Source organism: Rhea americana, unplaced genomic scaffold, assembly GCF_003343005.1.
Source record: "Rhea americana isolate MKP2758 unplaced genomic scaffold, rheAme1 scaffold_242, whole genome shotgun sequence".
NCBI classification, from domain to species: Eukaryota; Metazoa; Chordata; class Aves; order Rheiformes; family Rheidae; genus Rhea; species Rhea americana.
The window spans coordinates 756,058-778,930 of NW_028186360.1; the positions used below are offsets into that span (position 1 = coordinate 756,058).

General features: G+C 38.5%; 1 protein-coding gene across 1 annotated transcript in view; it reads left to right on the plus strand.

The window, feature by feature from the left end:
* The window catches only part of ADCY1 (adenylate cyclase 1), a 159,186-nt gene that overhangs the window by 1,337 nt on the left and 134,976 nt on the right, over positions 1–22,873 (plus strand). The gene's annotated exons all lie outside the window — the stretch shown is intronic.

Sequence of the window (22,873 nt, forward strand, 5' to 3'; positions counted from 1 at the left end):
GGGGGGGGGGAGGATGGGGAGACGTGTGTAAGTGTGTGCGTGTAACGCCGGGGCTGCGAGTCGGGGTTTGCTGCTTGCGGCTCCATTATGTGGTACCTCTGAACCACTGAGTAGAAGAGAAATCGAAAAAAATTTACGTTCTCCCCCGTGTTGCGTCGATTGTGTTTGCCCTCAGGGGAAGCGCACGGGGCCTAGGGTCTAGATCAGTGTTAAATAATAATTTAGTGCATAATTGAAGTACTTAGTGCATTACTTCTGCTGAATCCTCGTGTCGTTCTCCTTGGCTGTGCGGGGCTGTGTTGTGATGCTAGGACATACACGGTCGGCGTGGGCATTAAYGTTGCCACAAGCAGATGTGCATTTGTACACCTTCATGCCCAGAAGTGTAAATTCCTTCTCCCTCCTTACATGCACACACGGACACACACAAACATGACATCTATGCGCATAACGGAGGTACACGGGGCAACCAAGACAGTGGGTTGCTGAGAAATACAGGATTATTCTTGGCTTGATGCTGCTGAGCTGGTGGACAAAATAAATTGTATATTTTGAAGGGGAAGAGAGAGATAAGCTGAGCTTTATGATTTACCCAGATAATCTGATGGTCTATTTTTAAATGCGTGATTTAGAGTTTCCATGAGAGGGAGAGCTGATGAAATGCAGGAGCACTGACAGGAGTYGTCTTAGAAAGCATCCAAAAAGATACTAAAACACTAACACGTTTCCCTTTGAGTGGGGCTGCAGGGAGCCTTTTCTTTGCTGGGGTACTAATTAGTCCTCAGGGAAGTCCAGACTGTCCTGGCTCCCCTGACACGGAGGCAAATTTTCCGTGATGGTAAATTGCAGCTCAGTGTGGCACCTGCTGTTCTAGACAAACAACATAAAGAAGCTGACAATAATGTCTGCTCGCTAAATTATCCAACCAAGGGCTTGAATGAGAAATATTTTGAAGAGGGGAAAGCTGCTAACTTTTTTTCTTCACGCTAGTTTAACTCAGCTATCCAACAGGCAAGAAGCTGGCTTAAAAATACATAARAATATTTGACTAGAGGTTCATATAACACGTGTAGGTTTCTTCTTCATCACCCTCACCCCCCAACCAGAGTTAATTCAGGAATTTGTATGCAGTCCACTGAGCAGTATGCTTTGCCGATAACGGGAGGCAGAAACCAGCTCTGAGTCAAGCAAAAAAACTGGTCTGTGAACTTTCATTGCACAGAAATGCACATCAATTTGTTGCACATTTGCAAGCAAAATGTCTTCTGATTTGAAGACTAACCCTGATTATAGAAGGGACCTGTTCTTTACCAAATTTTTTTTTTCTTTTTCCAAACAATGATTTCACAACGTCTGGAAATCTAAAGCTGTGTAAAGGCCCCATCATCTGAATTTTATTTGCCCATCTTGAGAGTATCACAGCTCTTTTGGTAAARGCTAGAATAGATGTTCTTGCTCAGCCTGGATCTTGCTTTCCAGCCACTGGATTTTATCATGACCGTCCCATTACGCATAGACACAGCATGCAGTCAGCCTGTCAAGGAGRTAGGACTGCACTGTGCAGAGCTGCCATGGCATGAGTGGTTGTACTCTTTTCCCCAGCCCCTAACAGAGGGGTGAATTACAATCTTTACGTAGAAGTCTGCTGTGTCCAGAAATGCAGAAACACCAGCACCACCGAGACCAATGTTCTGTTAAAGAACCTGCTGATTTGGGGGCGATGCAGGCTGGGACCAAACTGAATTTTATTTGACTTGAGCTTTAAAAAGTGCAGATCTAATAAATTCCACTAAAATTGAACCAGCACTGCAAGTAGTCAGCAAGACTGACTATTTCATGGTGTTTCAAATTCAGCTCATTAAAAAGGGACATAGCGAAGTTACGGGGTTTGTTCTGAACTGGATTTTTGGTGTATGTCTTCCTTTCCATGCTGTATGAAGAATCATGGTATCCAGCTCCTTGAATACCAAAAGTCTCTCTGACTTCAGTASTGCTGAATCAGACCCTTAGTGTGCTCTGTGGTGTGCTTAAAATTTGCATTCATATAAATACACAAATATTTCAGTAYGTTAAAATCAATAGATATCTCATTGTGGGAAAAATTGGTTATGAGGTCTGCATTGCAAAGCACATTTAATCGAGCATGATAGTTTTCTGACAATGCAGGGTGGTCTGTGGAGATCACAGGCTCATTGCTTCTAGCTCTCTCCACCATTAGAGAGGGTTAGTCTTGTCAGAGTTAAAATACATTAATGCAGAAAAAGGAGAAGAGGAGCATGACTGCATGGAGAAGAAGGGAGAGCAGGGARTAACACGGCAGAACTTGAGATTTATCTTTCCAGGCAGTAGCTGGTTTTTGACAAGAAGAAGATTCCAGTCTGCCCGTCTTTCCTGCTGACTTCTTAACTGAAATGCAATAAGGTATAGCATATATAGGTAAAACCTAGAATATTAATAATATAGAAAATGCTTACTGGCAACCTTGGCCCCATTTGGAGTAAGTTCATGGCAAAAGTGYGTTGACTCCACATCTGTTTTTGCATGTCTTGTTTGACACTGTGATAAAGATGTAAATAGTTTTTGTAATCAACAGCATATTGGTCATGTTAGACAGATTCTCCTTCACTTCCTTTTGGAGTCATGGAATAAAATGTTGTCTTGGGCAAAAGTGTGAGGAAGTATCCATAGAAGGCAGAAGTTAAAATGAAGCTACTCTAGTCTTTCTTTCTCTAGTAGTGTCCAAATATATGCTAAATGCTTTAGAGCAAACAGAAACAGAAAACCCTACCCCAAAGAGCTTAATCTAATTTTTGTTGTTTTGCAGTGTGTAGGCGTTAGAGACATTAAGGGCAGATGGGGTGAGGAAAGTGAAGGCTGCTCACAGAAATAACTCAGTTGTGGCATGAACACATTTTGATGACTTGCTGTTAAATAATTCCTTTTTTTATTCCTCTGAAAATCTTTGTCCTTTTTGTAAAAAAGTGTACTTTTAACAGAAAATTCATAAGCAAATCTTATACCTATGAAGTATTGATACATGTCATGTAAATCTTTGTGAAAGAACAGAGATTTATTAGCTCCCTGCTGATCCAGTTCTTTTGGAAAACCAAACTTGAGTAACAAAGAGCAGAAGGAAAGGTGCTATCATAAATTAATGAAAAGATACTTTGTTTTCAGTAGAGTAGAGAAAACAATATTATTGTGTTTTGGTGGTATTAAAGGCAATCTCTCTGTATCTTATTATTTATTTATATGATTATTACTTTTATTGGCTCCAGCAAGTAACAAAGTCATAGTGGGGAACTGGTAAACTATGAAAAGTATAACATGAAGAAAACTGATAGCTTAACAGTTGGTTAAAATAATGTATTTAATGCTTACCATTTTATTTGTTAACTTATTTTTTTCCAGGTCAGTGTGACAGTAAGCTGGTATAGCACAAGGAGTTATTGTTATACTGCTGTATAGTTACTTTTCTTCTGCTAGTGTTTAAAAAGTAATTAATGAACATATCAGTGAAAGAACTGTTAATCTCCACACCTCTGTTCTCACAAAGAAGGTAGAGTCTAGCAGCCTAATAAAAGGGTTGCAAATCAARGACAGTTCAGCTCTCTAGTTCAGTGTCTGTTACAGTTTGGTGCAAAGCTTAGTTTTTCTGCTCCACCCATACGAAATACAGCCAAGGAACTGTATTAGTTGATTCTGTATGGTACTTCTCAAACATCAGTATTAAGAATATCTGGAAGTCTTGCAAATACATCTATACACTAATAATCCAGTTAAGTTTACTATTTGTGAGTCTTAGTGGCATTGGAGTCACAATTGTTGAAGATCCTCAATATCCACGTGTAACTGTAGCTTTGCATTGACATTTGGCCCACACGAAGAGATTGGATAGACTTCCTTTCTTAACGTGTGGAAAGCACTTAGATAAAAAGGGATTTTAATCTTCATTTGTGGCAGGAAGGTTGCCAGGGACTGACCACAGTCCTTTACCTTAGATGCTGAAGGACAGGAGTTTCTATGTAGTGTAGAACTCTCTATCTTTTTCCGTGTAGAGGTTAATGTGCTTTTGGCTTCCTGAGTCTGCAGACTGCTGACACTGCTGTTGTTCATGGGTTTCTAAACAATATCAGCATGCTAATGGTCCTGCGTGCTTGGGAAACAAGGAGCCTTTGGGAAAGTGGCAAGAATCGTAAAGACTTGGAAAATAGCAGTAGTAGTAAATAACAAATTTATCAGTAAGTTAGTTGGTTTTTTTCCTACTTAATAGGCTGGGGAGAATGCTGCTTCTCTCCAATGTCACCATATTCACAAACTCAATTTTCATTTTTTTTAGCAATTTTTTGCAATGTTTTGCTGCATAGCCTTTGCATAGACACCTGTGGCTGGTATATTGCTGTTTGTATAGTAGTAAAATCTGTGGGTTCCCATCATGGACCAGATGCCTGTTAACTGGTCCAGTGAACAAATTCATACTGAAAGGCCAGACCCTCTCCCAAGTGCTTTTAATTTTGTTGCAAAGCATTTTTTGAGCATAATGACTTTAAGAAAAAAAACAACTCCTTTAAAACTGTGTGTTCAATTCCACACACCTCAGAGAACAAGAAATATTAAACTAATGTAGGTGAGAAACTCCAAAAATTCCCCCATGAAGTTTTTTCTTTTTCTGTAAATAAATTCATCATGTCTTTTGCTATACCAAGATAACACATGTCTTGCTTGGTTGGATTGGAGGTTTCCAGCTCTCTAATAGTATTAAGCACCAATTTGTAGCTCTGTTGCTGCTTCCGGAGGTAGATTTATGAACAGAATATAGACAGGTAGAATGGTCAGAAGTTAACAGTAAGTACAATTTATTACCTAGTACCATTGTTTAGCAAATGAATTCAGAAAGCACACACAATGTATTTGTGTGTAATTTTATTTCAGAATGTATTAAGGAAGARCTGATCCCAACAGCCTTGTTCAATTTACAGATAGTGTAAAGCATCTTATCTGTGGGTTTGGCTCCACAAACATTTTGTATGAGTTTCAGTTTATTTTATTCCTGGAATTTTGGGGTCCTTCCTTAAGATATGAAGCTGTTTCTTTCATATTTTTCTCCTATTAACATCTGCATCTTTTTTTTTAAAAAAAAATATATTCATTTTTTATTAAAATTTCTTACATTGTCAAGGTACTTCTGAGGTGAATTGAAATGACAGTTATATTACAATTTATTTCTCTATGTTGTTACTGATTCTGTAAGTCAGTCAATATGCCTGGTCATTTAGGTTATATTTATTATCTAGTATGCTGATCTATCCATTGGTGTTGAGAATTGATGGTTGAATTGGTTATAGAAAAAGGTGGTCTTCTGGCGATTAGATACTGGATTTTGTAAATGTTTTTCACTGGGATATGACTTTCCTGTACTTCCAAAGTGTGAGCAATATGTTTTATGATCTTGTAATTGCGTAGTGCTCAGCAAATCACATAATTTCTTAACATCTCAGTATATTCCTGTTTTATTTCTTATTCAAACAGTTAGCAAATATAAGCGTTCACAGAATAAAATTGTAACTGATTTTGAGAGAGTTATCCTTTACTTTCGTAAATCCATGATTCTCCTCTCTCTCTCTCTCTCTCTCTCTCTCTCTCTCTCGCTCACTGCCTCTTTCTTCCTGGCTTCACCTCTTCCTCTACCATTTTGTACTTTTTCTTTGGAAAAAAGAAACCCTAGGGAAACTTGAATTAATTTTATTAATAGTGAGATCTGAATGACTTGTCAAACATCTCTAACACATCTCTGTCTTGTTATGCTCAAAATCTTGTATGGGCAAAAAAGGAAACGCATCCTATATATAAAGTCAGGAGTTACTTTTAGTGTAATTTTAAATTTAAATTTTAACAGTCAATCATTAACCATTATTAGTCTAGACCTAACTGTTAAAGAAAGCGAAAGAATGCTTCTGTGCAGAAAAAGCTTCAATAGTAACAGTACAATTAAAATTGCTATATCCACACTCCTTAGTTTCTTCCCCTTTTCCTGATATTATGCTCACTGTTACGCTGCTTCTGTAGATGTTAAGGGTCATTTTTACATGTTTCCTAACATGCTTTTATACCTCACTGTTTCTTTGTTGGTCTGCGGCTCCATTTACGTCCAAATTTACTTTATATGGTGCGTTTTACCTATGTTGGATATTCTTTTTTGTTACCTCTAAAACCAGTTTCATCCATCTTCAGGTCTGCATTTCTTTAACCGACCATTGGTGATGAGTTTTTTGGAGCCTATGCCCCACCTCTTTTCATCCCATACCTGTATTCCCCTGCACTGCACCATGTCTCCACTTCTCAAGGTCTCTGTTAGCATACTAAGCCTGTATTTCTGTATGCTACAGCTTTGTGCTAGAATCATAAAACCATGATGGTACCATGCRAAATAAACAAGAGGAACACAAATTAGCCATAGACACCTGATGATTTAGAAAAATTGCTATTACGTCTAAACAAAGCAAAACAAAGTTGCAGGCTGGTCAAGAAAAATTCAGAACAGAGCAAACCTGGCAAGCCTCAGACCAGAGGCTCTGCAAGCTCAGTACCAAAACTTATGACTGTTACTAGCAATGTCAGTACTGCATTATGGGGATACATGGTTGCAGTCTTTGTTAATATAAGTGTGTTTCAGGCTGTCTCCATCTATCTCATTATTGCTTTTATTTTGCTACTAACAGAGTGGGTCAAACAGCGGCTTCAGAATGGTACAATTTCTTTGTCTAGTACCTGGTTAATAGAGAAAAGTTGCACATAACCTTAGGAATTAGGGGCTGTAGGTAGTTTCCGTATTTACTATGTGAAAACTCGGTTTTCATATGTGTTTGTGCAGCTGCTAACTCAGGGGCACCCAATTGGAGTTTAAAGAGGCCTTGAGGCTTCTATTGTAAAAATATTGAGGGTTTTTATTTTTGTTTTGGAGACTCCATTGAATTTATTGTATTTGTTCCYTTCTTTACCTACACAACCTGTTCTAGCAGGTTCTGCTCAGTTCAGCAGCTGTGGGGGCACAGTCTTAGAATTGTGCCAAAACTTTTGCACAGCACATTCACTGCTTTTATTAACCCTCCTACTTAATAATTGGCTTATGAAGATGTGATTTTGCATGTGTTCAGAGCTAACTTCATACAAGAAGATATTAAGCCTAAGCAATAATTGTCTTTGTGACCTGCCATGTCTTCTGAAGTATTTTTTTTTTCTTTTTCCTAACTTGTTTTCCCCAGGTGGTATTGTAGTATAGTGCCCTGCTGCACAAAACAGTGTGATGCAGCACCTTGCTAGGGTGGGTTTCAGTTTGTTTTCCTCTGCTTTAAACACAACCCTGAATGTCTGCATGTCTGTATTAGATGGTCCTCATTAACTAGAGCAAAAGTTTTCTTTCTAGACGTTTTTCTTAGCTCAGTCTGTCAGTTTAGATGCGTTGAGTTCCCAATGTTAAATGTTGCTGCTGCCATTTCAGAAAACATCAGTAAAATAATGTCTTCTGCCTATTGCTGTTAGTTATTGTCTTGTGCTTTCTTAGATTCAAAATGCCATATGCTCCTGCCTCCTCTACAGGAATAAAGTAGCACGAATCATAAGCAAATGCAAATGTCGTGCGTCGAAGGATGCAGGTGAGCCTGAACGGCATTATTCTTTATAGCTCTTAAGCTCTTGGTTGTGCCAGACCAGGACAATTGTTGAGAAGCTCTTCATGAGGGTGCAGAAGATCAGTAAAGGAGTAGCATGAGTCTCTCCTGTACAGGTTTCRTGTCTTGATTATTTCATAATATTTTATAATAAAATTTCGTCAAGGACTTAAGACGTTCATGGTTTACAAGTCTTGAACATTGCTGACAGGAAGAAGTCAAGTACTGTAACTCTTGGAAAGAAGAGGGGAAAACACAAGTGGAAGARATTGGTTCAAGTTTTAGGGTTGAGAGCAGTCTTTGGCTTGATGTGATGGGTAAGTCTGTGAGACCATCAAAGAATGCAAAGTAACTCGAATCTTTTTTTTAAAAAAAATATGAACTATGTAGTTTCCTTCTTACTTTCTTCCTCTGGACCACTTTTCATTGGAGAGGTTGTCTTTGCTCCGTTTTTTTAAGACATACCTAGAGAAATATGAGGAAACAACATAGCCACTACTTTTTCCATCTGAAAATGGGAATAACCGATAACAGTAGCATTACCTTTGATTTACTSTGATGTAATCTGGGCCAAGTACTTTCCTTCAAGGCAGATTAATAYAATATACATTTTAATTAATGTATTATATTTAAAGCATTTGTTTGAAATTTTATTCATATAAATGCAAATTAAATATAATACAGGAATATTTATGCTATATGAAATTTMTACATGAACTGTTCCTGAAAAAAATAAATCTACCAATACAATGTATAGAGGGAAAACCTGTTTTCTTCAACAGGATTTGAAAGAGTAGAAAATCCCAGAAATTTGGATCCCATGTGGCTCTAACGCARGCAATAATGTGAGACAAAGCTGTAAGAAATACAGTTATTTCTTTAGTTATGGTTCAGGAACTGCAGAAATCCTTTGAGATCCAGGGGTGCAAACTGCAAGAACTCATCTAAGTACGGCTAATACAAAAAATGTCATAGAGCAATGTTCTGGTATAACATCACCTTTCAGATATTAGCTCTGTTCTTTTTTGGATTCAGTAACAAATGGTTATGTATCGTCCTGTAAAACTGATAAGGYTATAGAAGTAAACATAATTAATTATTCTTTACAGTGGTTAGCACATAAAAATAAGGGGTCCTTATAGCCTTATAGCTAATCTGCCACTTTCTCTCCCTCTTTTTTTTTCCCCCCCCATAGGTTGTTCATTCATACACTACAATAGCAAAGAAATGTTTTTCAATTTCCATAAATTTGGTTATGATTCTCTCTAAGAAGATGAAAGTAATTATCCACCCACACAAAATTAGGAAGCAAAACATTAATAAATGCAGATATAAAAGAGATTTACTTAAAATATGCTCTGAAGTATTAACTGCCAAAAAAAAAAAAAAATACTGTGCTTGATCAGAACTTAWGTAATTTGCTCATATAAAATTTAGAATAGGCCTGTGTCTGTAAAAGGAATAACGCTGCTTTACAAAACAAACAAACAAAATAAGCCTCATCTTCATGCTCAGTACTCACCTCTCACACAGTTATGTCAGTAGAAATGGTAAACAATAACTACTGGTGCTACCCGATTTGAAAGTTTTTGTTAGCTTTTTTGACTTTCTTTAACTGATCTATGCAACCCTGTCTTTATTTTAGACAGCAGTAGTTTGAGAAGATCGCAGCCAAATAAATTTGCCTCATCTGGTAGCCAAAATAAGCCGCTTTATCAATAGTCTCTTWCTTCTTGCTTACACTGTTTCAAAAAAAATCAAAAAAAAAAACACCCCAAAACCCCCCAAAATTGACTTACTGTTTTAAGAGACCCCATCCCTGAAGAGGRGATTCCTATTCTAAATTGCACTCCACAATGTGTGTTAACACAAAGGCTGAAATAGCTTTGACAGGAAGTTAATGTGCTTTTCTAACTGAAACCACATGCTTTTTGTTGTGACAGCTTCTAGAATATCCAAAGGCCAATTGTGCTTAAGAGGAGAATAAGCTTTATTTGCTCGGATTTTAATCAGTTCCATTGCTGCTGCTAAATTTGAAATACAGAAGAGRGTGATTGATAAAATTGTTTGGCGTAGCTTTTTTTGTCTCAACAGCATTATTTCTAAATCCTACTTGAAGTTTAACAAAAACATTAAGCAACCTGTGTGTGAGAGCCTCTGAATACCCACTGACTTTTTAGTGCAAAACTTAGATGTAGTTAAGATATTTATTTCCTAGACAGTATCTAGAGTAAGCCATAGGATTTTCCTAGCTTGCTAGCAAGCAAGGGATGTGAAAAACACACTTCTGTGACTCTTGGGATTTAGGAAAGTATATGCTGAGAAATTTTACAGTTGTTATTCAGTTAGATTGAATAAAAGTACTGAAATGGGCAATGACCACTTGCAAAGCTATGTATTATTCTGCATTCCTAATTGATATTTCCATAGCATTACTGAATTGTCATCTGAAGGCCTAATCATTAAGGGGGAAAAAAAGGAGAAAAAGAAGGCATTGCTTGCTGTCTGTCTTTTTTATTTTTCTGGTGCTGTTTTTATTGGACCAGTCCCTGTCAGTTGTGTGCTAACTATTGCAGTTCTCAGTCCAGTGACCTCCACTGAACTTGCCCCAAATGAGAATATCAACCAGATACAAGAAGACGGAGCATTTTCCTGGGATGGGGATGACTGCAGAAAGGAYGCTATCTTTCCTAAGTTCCCTAAGTGGAGTGACATTCAGTCACGGGATTTTATCCGTCAGTTTGTGAATCTGCATTCATCAGCCTTAGCCCCAAATCTYTATGGTGTCCTTTGCAAAAGCCCCCATTTCTCTGACATAGTGATGTACTGAAGAATTGAGCTTGTTTACTGATCATTAGAATTTTTTCCTTCTTTTGGAGAAATGTAAGGAACCTAAGCTAGGGAAAAATTGTCTTTCTTACAAAATGTCTTAGATGCCACTAGAGTTGACTTCTGAAGTTTACATAGAGTTTATGCTGGCCCTCTAAAAGGGCGAGGATTAGACACATACATAATCTRCTATCTAATTTTCTCAAAAAAATCYTTYACGAGGAAATATGAAGTGCTATCAKGGCTTCTTTTTCTTTGTGTCTAATAGTTGCTGCAATTCCACAGGTTAAAAAAAGGCTAAAAAATCCAAGACTTAAAACTGTATATAAGACTGTTGAAAACTCTTTTTCCTGAGGTTAAAATTTTTGAAAAATAATTCTAAAGCTGATGATACATTATGCACTTTTGAGTTACAGTAATCTCACAGCACACAGTCCTTGATGTAGATAATTTTATTCTACRGTACTTATTTTGGTAGATATATTTTTGCTTATTGCAGCTAAATGGTTCAAGAGTAGAGCAGTATGATGGAAGGCTTTTTCTTCTTTAGAGTCATAGTTGATATTTAGGTTGATAATGTTTGAAATTTTATTACCATCTTCAGGGATTTTGGTATCCTATCAACATGTGTAAGATAGACTGATAAAAATAGTCCAGTTTCTGAGAGACAAACGGGAGTTTTGTACATAGCATCACTACTGGAAACCCAGAAGCTCACTAGCAAAGTATTAAGAATTCCAGGAAAACTAAACATCAGATTCATTGCCATTAAATATATATTGATGGTTGTTGTGGGGAATTCCTTTTTAGTCCTGAAGGGATGCTAATCATCTTCATGAAAACCTCCCGGACTGAGCTGATCCATGGTCTTGAGCCTATTTCATACTGAATTCGTCATTTGCATTTCTATGGTACTTGCCTCTTGCCTCACTAAGACTGTGAAAATCGACTTCCTCCATACCTATCAATGTAGAAACCTTCTGAGCAAAACAATATTGTAACTAGGATCTTCTCTACAGCTACTTCCATAACAAATTGCACCCCTAAGTRTAAGACTACTTATTTGGTGCCAGATTAGGTTAGATGTTCTGTCATGTTGTTTTCGTTGTCTGTGGGTAGACATTAAGTGCTGCTTTATTAAAATTTCTTATGAGGTAATACTTACATCTTATATGTAATTATAATGAAAGTTCACAAGACTTCTCCATTGGTAGTATTAACATGCATAGCATCAGAATGGGAGGAAAACATCCCTTCGAGTTGTTGTTGTCTACTGTGTTGTTTTGCTTTTAATATATTGGGTTAAGGCCAAGATTTTTACTCTGGCAAAAGTCACACTGAGCCTAATCRGTCCCAAAGGAGCACTTAAGGCTTTGACGTGTCAACAAGTTACAACAGTGTAACACATTAGTAGACATTGGCTACGCTTTGTTCTCATCTTGTGACATGCTGCAGTAAATGCAAAGTATTTTTAGGTTGTTATTTCTTTAAGGAAAGGGGGTAAGTCATCTGGAAATTACCAGGTACCATAGCTTAAAAGCAGGCACACAGCAGGCTGTCTTGGAGTAGSTGAACAGTGAAAGCCCTGAGGGTCAAGTTATTCATCCTCAGCAAAAATACTTCTCTCTTTAGCATCTGGAGATCTCACAGCTGTTTTTACAGAGTTATTTAAACTATCTCCTGTTGGAAAGATTCTTGGGATCAAGGTAGATCTCAGAGGTCTAGCTGTGGCTTAGGTGTATCACAGTGAGTGTTGACAGATACTTGCCTGTCTGTAGACTGAGCAGTTTCTGGGTTTAGTTCTTTTAGGGATTTTGCTGTGGCAGGAGAGTACCACAGGAAAAATTGACTTTAGTTAGCTTTCTCCATCTTTGTCCATTGAGTACAATGGATCATGTGTGTATACTCCGTACTACACCTCTCCTGAACTCTTTTCTGGGGTGGATTKCTAGCCTGCCACAGGATCTTCTAAGCATTAGGAAGAATGTGAGAATGTTTTTCTTAAGACTGAATAACTTCTTTTTACTGTTGGATTATGAACTGATTCCAAGCAGAGCTCTAGATTTAAATAATGCATATTTTAAATGAAGTCTGTATTCCTGTGAAGTGCAGACTTAAAAGTAGAAGATTGAGGTCTCAAATATGGCTTTTGTCTTTTTCCGAAATTTCAGAAATGTCAAGTTTCTTAAATACTTTGACGGGAAAATTTCAGAAAGCACTTGCTAAAATAATTTATTCTCTAGAGCACATCTCATGGAGAAGGTTGAAAACCCCAGTAGTAAGTAGTGCAGATGTGTGCATTGGTGCATTAAGTGTGAATGTATCGAAGAAGTATACATGGGCAAAATTAACTTGATCTTTTGTTAGTTAACATTTTTAACAATAAGCAAATGTTTTCTGCATGTCAAACAGACATAGGGTCTTCTATAGCTGTAACTAAATTGAGGCCTCACCCATTTCATTATAGAGGCTACATTAAAATATTCATTTCATACTACACAAATTCATATATTCTTTTAACTCATACTTTCCTTGGAGTGTAACATTATTGAAATTATTTTTGAAAAGTTCTGAGATTTAAATAAATTATCAGATACAGAGWCTTCTTTTTAACAATTAATAAACACCAGAGGCTTCGTTGCATTTTCCATTTTATGGATTAATTTAGTCCTTATTAAACTGATGGGCACAGAAGACTGCCAGTGACAAACTGAATACCAAAGGCAAAAAGCAAAATTCTCTGCACTAGCCTGTTAAAGCACGTGGGTTCTAAAGCATGTTATCCCACTGCTGTGTGGTCTATGTACAATTGCTGTCCCATGTTTGTACCAGCCATATAACATGTGCAAATATCACGGTAACTCCAACTAATAGATTTTCCCCTCTAGCTAGGGAAACTAGAACATAGGATTTTGTATACAGAAGGTGAAATGTTTGGGTAACATACCATGATGAGCTATGGTGAGGCAGTGCTGGTACATTCACTTTCTGCACTCCGAARTCACTCCCTGCAGCTTTCATTTTAGGTTAGTTGTGCCTGTGAATTGGGAAGTGCGTACAGCGCTCCATACAGTCCCATCTGAGGTTACAGGTGTGCTATAAGCTGGAAATCTGTCAGTCAAGATTAGGTGCATGAGCTTGTGAACTCTGTCAAGTAACCAACTTCCTTTTGGCAATTCAGCCTTTCCCTTCTCTGTTGTAATCTCATCTATATCCATTATAATATCCATCTCTGTGTATTGTGAAAAGGCAAAAGAGCACTGGCACAGCTCTGCACTGCAGCTGTGAAGGACAGATTTGCTTGGGAGTGTTTGGGAGATGTTTGGCAGAAAAATGACTAGATTTGATGGAACCATTTCACAGACACCTCGTACCATCTCGCAGGGAGCTGATCCAGGTTCGAACCACTCTAGCAGCAACAGCTCTCAGATGAATGAGTTTGCTAGTCTTGATCATGGCTGCAGGAACTGCCTTGCTGGGAGGATCAGGCAGGAACAGGGCTGAGGAATTGGAGAACGAGTGAGGCAGAACTGCTGKGTTTGACTGTTCAGTCAGCTCATGTCCTCATGAAGTGCTGCAACAACAGCCATGCTGACTTCACTGGTGTATGAACTTCAGTTGATTTTGTATATCCCCTAAAACAATAGTTTTCACTGATGGATTTGTGGCCTTTTTGCAGCAGATGTGACCAACCTTTAAAATACTCACTTACATAAATTACTGCTAATGACCAACAATCGTATTTTCTTATGTTTCAAAGACCTCTTAAAAGTAACCCAAGGACTGCCAACTTTAGCTATTTTTGCAGAGGGACCGGTTTGTTAGATGGTGCCAAAAGAAGGAAGTAACTTTTCAAAATGGCTTTAGCAAATTAAATTGAGGTAAAGATTGCAAATTCGTACATTTTAGGCATCTTTAAATGCCCCAAAACTTTAAAAATCACCTCAGTATCCATAAAGAAGTTTTTCATGGCTATCCTTTATGGTGGGATAAATCACCATAAAGGTGATTCACAAGTATCCATTTGTTCTGGAGAAGTTGAAGATCATGGTGTCACTGGTACCAATTATGCAAGGTGCTGTGTTTAGCTATGGGAAACCAATGGGCTTTTTATGTTATTATGGAAATGTTATACGACTGTGTTACAGCTTTCAGAACAGAGAGGAACTAGCTACTCTGCATACGTAATAGTTTCTACTTTTTACTATTACTTTATTTGGTTCTGAATACCTGAGTTACAAGACAGACATCACAAAAAGTCTTAAGTAGGRTGGCAAAGATGATACCTTATAATTGCCTGTTCTCTTCAGTGCTGAAGCATTCTCATACAGTCAAGAGCAGAAGTAGACTCATATAATTAGTTTGGCTTGCAGTATTTTTCAGGAAGAGGCCTTGCACAGTAGTTCAGTTGCATGTATTTAAATATAAACGTCTTACAGCAAATTCATGCAAAAGGCAAAAGAGAGTTTACTGAAAATTAGTGATGCAGTGCTTTAAAATACACTAGATATATATCTTGAAACCAGTCTTGCTTTGTAGCAGTCTCTCAGGGAAGCACTCCTTGGTTAAAATCACTGTTTTCTCCTTACAACTGAAACAATATTAACACAAAAGAAACAAGGGATTGCTCAGGAATCTTACTCTTCGAATTCTGGTCTGAAATTCAGGTTTTTTTATTATTATTTACCATTCATGTTATGGTTGCCTACAGGTGTCAGCTTTGATTAGTTCCTCAATTTGCTGGTTGTTGTACAAGTTCACAAACAACAGGCAATCCTTTGTCCTCTGCTAGACATGGCAAAGAATAGGGAAAAAAATTGAGACAGAGAGAAATGAGTTGATTTGGAAAACTCAGGGGTCAATGACAATAGAGCATGTCTCCTGGCTCCAGCTGCAGTTGTCTGAGACAAAGTTTTCGTAAAGTAAAGGGTTCATTTTGCAYGCCACAAAGCTGCAAGGAACAGTTTAAGATATTTCCATTTACTCTGGGCTAAGTCATACTGTCATGTCTTCTTCTTTTCAGTTACTTTGAGATGAACCTTTTACTCTGGTCTGCATGATGACTTGGGGCAGGATGTTTATAAAAGAATGAGGAGTTTCATGTTACAGTTAAATGGAGCACGTTTATGAGCCACTTAAACTTTTTCCAATGTTTCTGCCTCAGTAGCTTTGTTATTAGCTGCACAAGCTGTAGCTGGAAGTTGGTCTTGTTTACCCAAAGCAATAGCATCAAGGAACACAACCAAGAATAGCTGTTCATACATATATTTGCCAATAATAGTTGGAATTATTTCACTTCTTCATTTTTTCTGTCTTGGGCAAACTGAAGCTACAACTATATTTTTGAATATTTTTCCATAACATTTTAGAGGAAACCAACTATAGTTTGTACATTATGAAGGCTATTCATTATAATTTTACATCCCAGTTATAATGCAGAGATATAGACAAACGGACTTTTCGCAGAACATATTATCTTTTAACTGTGACAGTACTGAGAAGCTGAGATTGTAAGACTAAGTGATGTGAAACCTGAAAAAAAACCCACAATTCTTTAATTCTGTGTTTCCTAGAAAAGTAATTTTAGTTTGATATTTCTGAAGAAACATTAGCATTTTTTTTTTTGGAGACAGTTTGCTGGTGGCTTTTTTTTGCTTCACTGCACAAAATAGATAGATGTAGGATGTGTGTACCTGGCTAGGTGAAGAGGAAACTTAAAGGAGTCAGTGGTTAATCAAACCAAAAAGAGGAGGGGAAGCTGCCATTTAACCCCATATTATGTTGACGTTGATATTGATTGCTAGGAGCTGTTTTAAGGTATTCTGTATTAGGAGAAGACATTGTCATAGATCTTATGGCCTTTATCTGTAGCTTTGGATTTGACAGCACTTGGATGAAGAAAAGCAAATTAAAATGATCAAAGAGTAGATGAAAAGTTTACGATATGAGGAATATAAGTGGTTTATTTTATAAAATGCAAAATTACCATTTCCCTTCTTTTGTCTTTTGTCATTTATGGTACTTCCACTGTGCCTGTTTTGCTGTCTATTTGAATATTTCATTTGAATATGGTAAATGCTAGTCTAAAGTCTACAATTGCCTACACAAAGATAGAGCAGATTTATTCTGAAAGATTGAAAGAAGTATCCTGCCTGTTTTCTATTTTTTCTCTTTCCTCATTCAGTTTTTTTCTTCCCAAAGGAAATGAGTCAGAAGCCTCTTAATTTCTCCATTCTGTCTGTCCCTTTTTCTCATTAGTGTTCTTGCACAGAACGCGCACAGATTTCCCCTCCATTCATCTCTAAGCATCTCCATGACTAGAGGAGGGTCTCTTTGTTGATACCTTTTTGTGGATTCCCTTATTCCACAGGCCATAAATATGGATTTCTGCAAACTGTCCACAACTCCTTCTTGTGCAAGACCCTTAGAAGAAGAATTCATCTTGGTGCCACTTTGATTCCTTACTCTTTTCAAGACTAGAAATCGATGCAAAAATGAGAAAAATCAGGCTAACTCTGAATGTTTTATTTTATCCTTGAATATGCAATTCATACACTGACTTCAGTTACGGATTTGCTTGAGCATGAGCATCAAGATTCCTCCTTCAACCATTTTGTATCTGAGTTAKGGAAGAGTAGAAACTGGATGGGCTCTTTCTGTACTATCTGCAACATAAATTTGTGAACTTCTGATAGTATCTGTTCTTTTTTTCTTTAAYGTCAAAATAATTATTCTAAAAAATAAAGCCCTTCCTGTTCCTGACATTATGATTTTGTTAGCTAAGTATTTGAACTTAGTCAGGTTTTGCCTGCTTAGTTTTAGCTTTCTGAATTTTAAGTTTTTTATAAGAGGCTCTCCTTTACTCTATTATACACTGGCTAGTAACCTGATTGAGGTGTCTGAGAAAGCTCAGTGTCACAGCTGCACAGTGGTAAACAGAAATGCTGACAATACTTAAAATGTTGATGTTGCTCTTTTTTTTTTCTTCTTTTTCTAGCTGGTTAGAAAGTTCTTTATGCGACCCTGGGCAGCAAGTGTAACATCATAAGTGTGTTGCTCTTGACTTTCCATAAACACATCACAAATGTACAATTTTATTGTTTTTTATTTTGCTTCTAGAGAGATCATTTATCATCAGCTCGGAAAGAAAATACACCACTCCACCTCCTTAAAGTGAAGTTCTCATCTTCTGAAGCTTTGATGCAGATGTTAAAAGCCTCTGGGACAATATAAATTGTGGCCCTTTACAAATATAGTTTCCAGGGCAACTAAASGGCCTGCTGTTTCATAAACACTGCTTTCAAGTAGAAGCATTTGTCTGTCTTCAGGAAGATTATTTTACATTTAAGCACATTCATTTTAAAATCATATCCCTCAGTGAAAAAATGCCTCTATCATACTCATTTAGATCTAGATTGTTTGAAAGCAAGGCACTGAAACGTATTGTATAACTGCTTTTGTAAGTGAGGTTTAGACTGTAAATATGACTAGTATGATACAAGATATTTGACAGATTTTCCCTTGTGCTGGCACAGCATCATTCCTGTAGAACCCAACGAGGAGCCTGACAAACAGCCCCCTCTGAACGCAGTGCTGTTTGCCACTCCCGTCTGTCAGAAGATCGTCATTAAAACCCAGGTGAAGTTTTTATTACTGTTAGTTTGTGAAAAGAGGTATTTTTTTTGATTGACAGAATATATTTGGGTAATAGCTGTGCTGTTTTATATATATATTTATATATATATATATATATATATATAATTAGTAGCAAAATGGCAAATAATAGCATAATTTGCCATCAATAAGAACCTGTAAACCTTTCATGTGAAGAAACTAATTGTTAAGAAGCTTGTTTCAGACTCTTCCTATACACCGTTATGTTACTTAAATGACCTCTTTCCTGAATRATTTAATCTTTTTCAATGAATAGCACCATTGTTGACCTTTAGGCCCAAATTCTTTACYGTTCAGTTTTTGTTTTTGTTTTTGTTTTTTTGAGGGGGAAGGGGGATAAATACACCACTCCATACGATCAACAGTATCACAAGCCTGTCTGTGGGTATCCTATTTAAGTCTTTATGCAGGACCGAGAAACAGTATGTGAACCCTACCTTTCTTTTATGGGATAATCAATGTAGTATCTGAGCAGACAATTAATTGACTTGGCTGGACTTAAAATAACTTGTGAATAGACTGAAAATCAAGTCCAAATGAAAGATGCAGTAAATGAATTGAATGGCTTTCTAATTTTGCCATGGATAAGATATTTTCCATATTTGCAATGTAACTAGTAAGATTTAGAGAACACAGTAAATACTGTGATAACATTGTTYAGTTTTCTGATGCAACTAAAGAGTGTTTTAAGGCACAGTAATTTTGGAAAATGAACCAGATTTTGTCCTCAGTTATATTTACATAGCTCTTCCTGATTTCTGTACCAAATTTGTTCATGCATATCTGAGTACTATACAAAAGAGTGACCTAGATTAAAAGCTGGTTTTCATTATGTATACTCAAAATAATTTGGTACTTTTTAGAGTTAGCCCAGATTTTAGATATCTACCTCCAGTGAAGTTGGTTCATGCAGGATTAGGGAATCTGTTACCTACTAATTTTCTACATGTTTGTCTGTCTGTCCTTCTTTATGTTCCTGCCTCTCTCTCTCTCTCTCTTTCTCCTCTCTTTCTAATGTGATAGGGTAAAGAAACTAAATGCTATTTATTTTCTTCYCTCGGGTACAAATGTAGATTTCACTCTGTTCATGAAAATTGTTCAGATAATGATTAGCACAAGACTAGCACACTGGAGAATCTGTAGAGAATGGACAGGGATGAAACCAGCGACCTTCTGTAGGAGTGTGGTGTGAGGCTGACTTCAGTGGGAATTTTGACTAGAAAAACCTAAAGAAAAGTGAAGTACAGATTTTGAGATGTGATCTTCTGGCTGCTTGTAGTCTTTTGCTAATTAAAGTCTTTTAGCTTCTAAAGTTTGAAACAAATACTTGACTTAGGGTTTTSGGGTTTCTTTTCCACAAAAAGCAGTGACCTAGTCAGGGCTTATAACCAGTGCTAGTCAGTAAATGTAAAGGTGTTTAAGCATAAATATTTAAAGGTATCCTCCACTCACTGCTATGAAGGCTRAATAACTCTTTACAAATAACTTAAGACATGTTGATGACTACATTATACATGGAGATAATACATTATGCATATATTCAATGAGATTTAGGCTATGAGGCACAGATCCTCAGGGGTGTTTATRTCTCAGAGCCCACAGGTTGTTTTCAGAGGCAATTAGGTAGCTAAATACTATATGTATTTATATCCAAGTAAGTCATTATGGGCTGATCCCTTTCAGCTGCTTTGTAGTATTCTTACAGAATTACAGAATGGTTGAGGTCAGAAAGGACCTCTAGAGATCATCTAGTACAACCTCCCTGCTCAAGCAGGATCRCCTAGCATGCATTGTACAGGATCACGTCCAGGCAGGTTTAGAATATCTCCAGAGAAGGAGATTCCACAACCTCTCTGGACAACCTCTGTCACCCTCACAGGAAAGAAGTTTTTCCTCCTATTTAGCTAGAACTTCTTGTGTTTCAGTTTGTGCCTGTTGCCTCTAGTTCTGCCACTGGGTAACACCGAAAAGAGTCTAGCCCAATCCTTTTCACAGCCTCCCTTCAGATATTTGTTTATATTGATAAGATCCCCCTTCAGTCTTCTCTTCTCCAGGCTRAACAGGCCCAGCTCTCACAGCCATTCCTCAGAGAGCAGGTTCTCCAGCCCTCTGATCATCTTTGTAGCCCTACGCTGGACTCTCTCCAGAAACTCCATGTCTCTCTTGTAGTGGGGAGCCCAGAACTGGACACAGCCCTTGAGATGAGGCCTCACCAAGGCTGAGTAGAGGGGCAGGATCACCTCCCTCCACCTGCTGGCAGCACTCTTCCTAATGCACCCCAGGATACCATTGACCTTCTTGGCCAAAGGACACATTGCTCGATCATGGTCAACTTGTTGCCACCCAGAACTCCCAGGTCCTTCTCTGCAGAGCTGCTTTCCAGTAGTCAGCCTCCAGCTTGTACTGGTGTATGGGGTTATTCCTCCCTCGGTGCAGGACCCTGCACTTGTCTTTGCTGAGCTTCATGAGGTTTCTCTSTGCCCAACTCTCCRGCCTGTCCAGGTCTCTCTRAATGGCAGCACAGCCCTCAGGTKTGTCAGCCACTCCTCCCAGCTTGGTATCATCAGCAAAYKTGCTGAGRAGGCACYCTGTCTCTTCATCCAGGTGATTGATGAAGAAGTTGAGCAAGACTGGACYGAGTATTGGCCCCTCGRGGACACTGCTAGCTACTTGCCTCCAGCTAGACTCTGCACTRCTGACTGTAACCCTCTAAGCTCTGCCATTCAGCCAGTTCTCAATCCACCTCACCGTCCACTCATCTAATCCACATTTCCTGAGCTTACCTATGAGGTATATAAGAAGAGACAGTGTCAAAAGCCTTGCTGAARTCAAGATAGACAACATCCGCTGCTTTCTCCTGATCTACCCAGCCAGACATTCCATCATAGAAGGCTATCAGACTGGTTAAACRTSATTTACCTTTGGTRACTCCATGCTGACTCCTGATCACCTTCTTTTCCTTCATATGCTTAGAGATGACATGCAGGATGAGCTGTTTCATCACCTTTCCAAGGATGGAAGTGAGGCTGAGTGACCTGTAGTTTCCTGGGTCCTCCTTCTTGCCCTTTTTGAAGACTGGAGTGACATTGGCTTTCTTCCAGTCTTCAGGCACTCTCCTGCTTTCCATGACCTTTTAAAGATGATGGAGAGTGGCCTAGCAATAACATCCGCCAGCTCGCTGAGCACTCGTGGATGCATCAGGGCCCATGGATTTGGGCCCATGGATTTGTGGGTGTCAGATTTGCCTAAATGATCTCTAACCCAATCCTCCTCAACCAAAATAAAGCCTTCTGCTTCCCTCTTGTTTCCAGGCTGTGGGATTCCTGAGGGCTGCGTTTAGCAGTAAAGACTGAAACAGAGAAGGCATTCAGTAGCTCTGCCTTCTCTGTATCCTTCATCATCAGGGCCCCTGCCCCATTCAGTAGTGGGCCCACATTTTCCCCAGTCTTCCTTTTGCTACTGATGTATTTGAAGAAGCCCTTCTTGTTGTCCTTGCCATCCCTTGCCAGATTTAATTCCAAATGGGCCTTAGCCTTCCTTATCACATCCATACATACATACTCTGACAACATTCCTATATTCCTCTCAAATGGCTGTCCCTTTTTCCACGTTCTGTGTACTTTCTTCTTCTGAGTTTTGCGAGGAGTTTTGCTCATCCATGCAGGTGTCCTCCACCCTTTGCTGGACTTCTTTCTCTTTGGGATGCACTGCTCTTGAGCTTGGAGGAGGTGGTGCTTGAATATTAACCAGCTGTCTTGGACCCCTCACCCCCTTCCTTTCACAGCTCAAACCTATGGGATTGCTCCAAGCAGATCCCTGAAGAAGCCAAAGTCCACTCTCCTAGGTCCGGGGTTGTGATCCTACTTATTGCCCTGCTTCCTCCATGCAGGATCCTGAACTCTACCATCTCATGGTCACTGCAGCCAAGGCTGCCCTCAGTCTTCACATCTCTARCCAGTCCTTCTTTGTTGGTTAGTGCGAAGTCCAGCAGCACACCTCTCTTCGTTGGCTCCTCTATCACCTGTGTTAGAGAGTTATCATTAATGCTCTTCAGGAGCCTCCTGGACTGTTTGTGCTTAGCTGTGTTTCTTTCCAGCAGGTATCAGGGAGTTGGAGTCTCTCATGAGAACCAGGGCCWGTGATCATGAGGCTACTTCCAGCTGTCTGTTGGAGACCTCATTGACTTCCTGATCAGGTGGCCTGCAGTAAACACCCACAACAGTGTCCCCCATGTTAGGCTGCCCTTTAATCCCTACCTGTAAGCTTTTTACTAGCTCTTCATCCACCCCTAAGCAGAGCTTGATACATTCCAGTTACTGTCTTACAACTCCACCACCTTTTCTGCAATCAAGTTTTCATGAGCAAGCAWCTTGAAATTCTTGAATGCTGGTAAAAGCTCCAGGTCACACTGAAGAAATGCTAAGWAAAGGCAGGTAATCACTTTTGCTAGTAGGGCTTAGTTTGATGAATGATGACTCAGGAATTACTTAGCATTTGTCAGAGACCACACCAAGAAGGCCATATCGAAGCTGTGAAGCAAAAAGTAATGCAGATAGAAATGGTTTGTGGAGTCCTTGTTACTTCAGGTATTTATTTGGCATAGGAAGGCAAAAATGATTAAATTCTGAAAAGCTATTTTAAGTGCCTTTCCCTCTGCCTTTGATTCACAGGGAGACCTGACTGTCCTTCTTCCTTGACCAAGG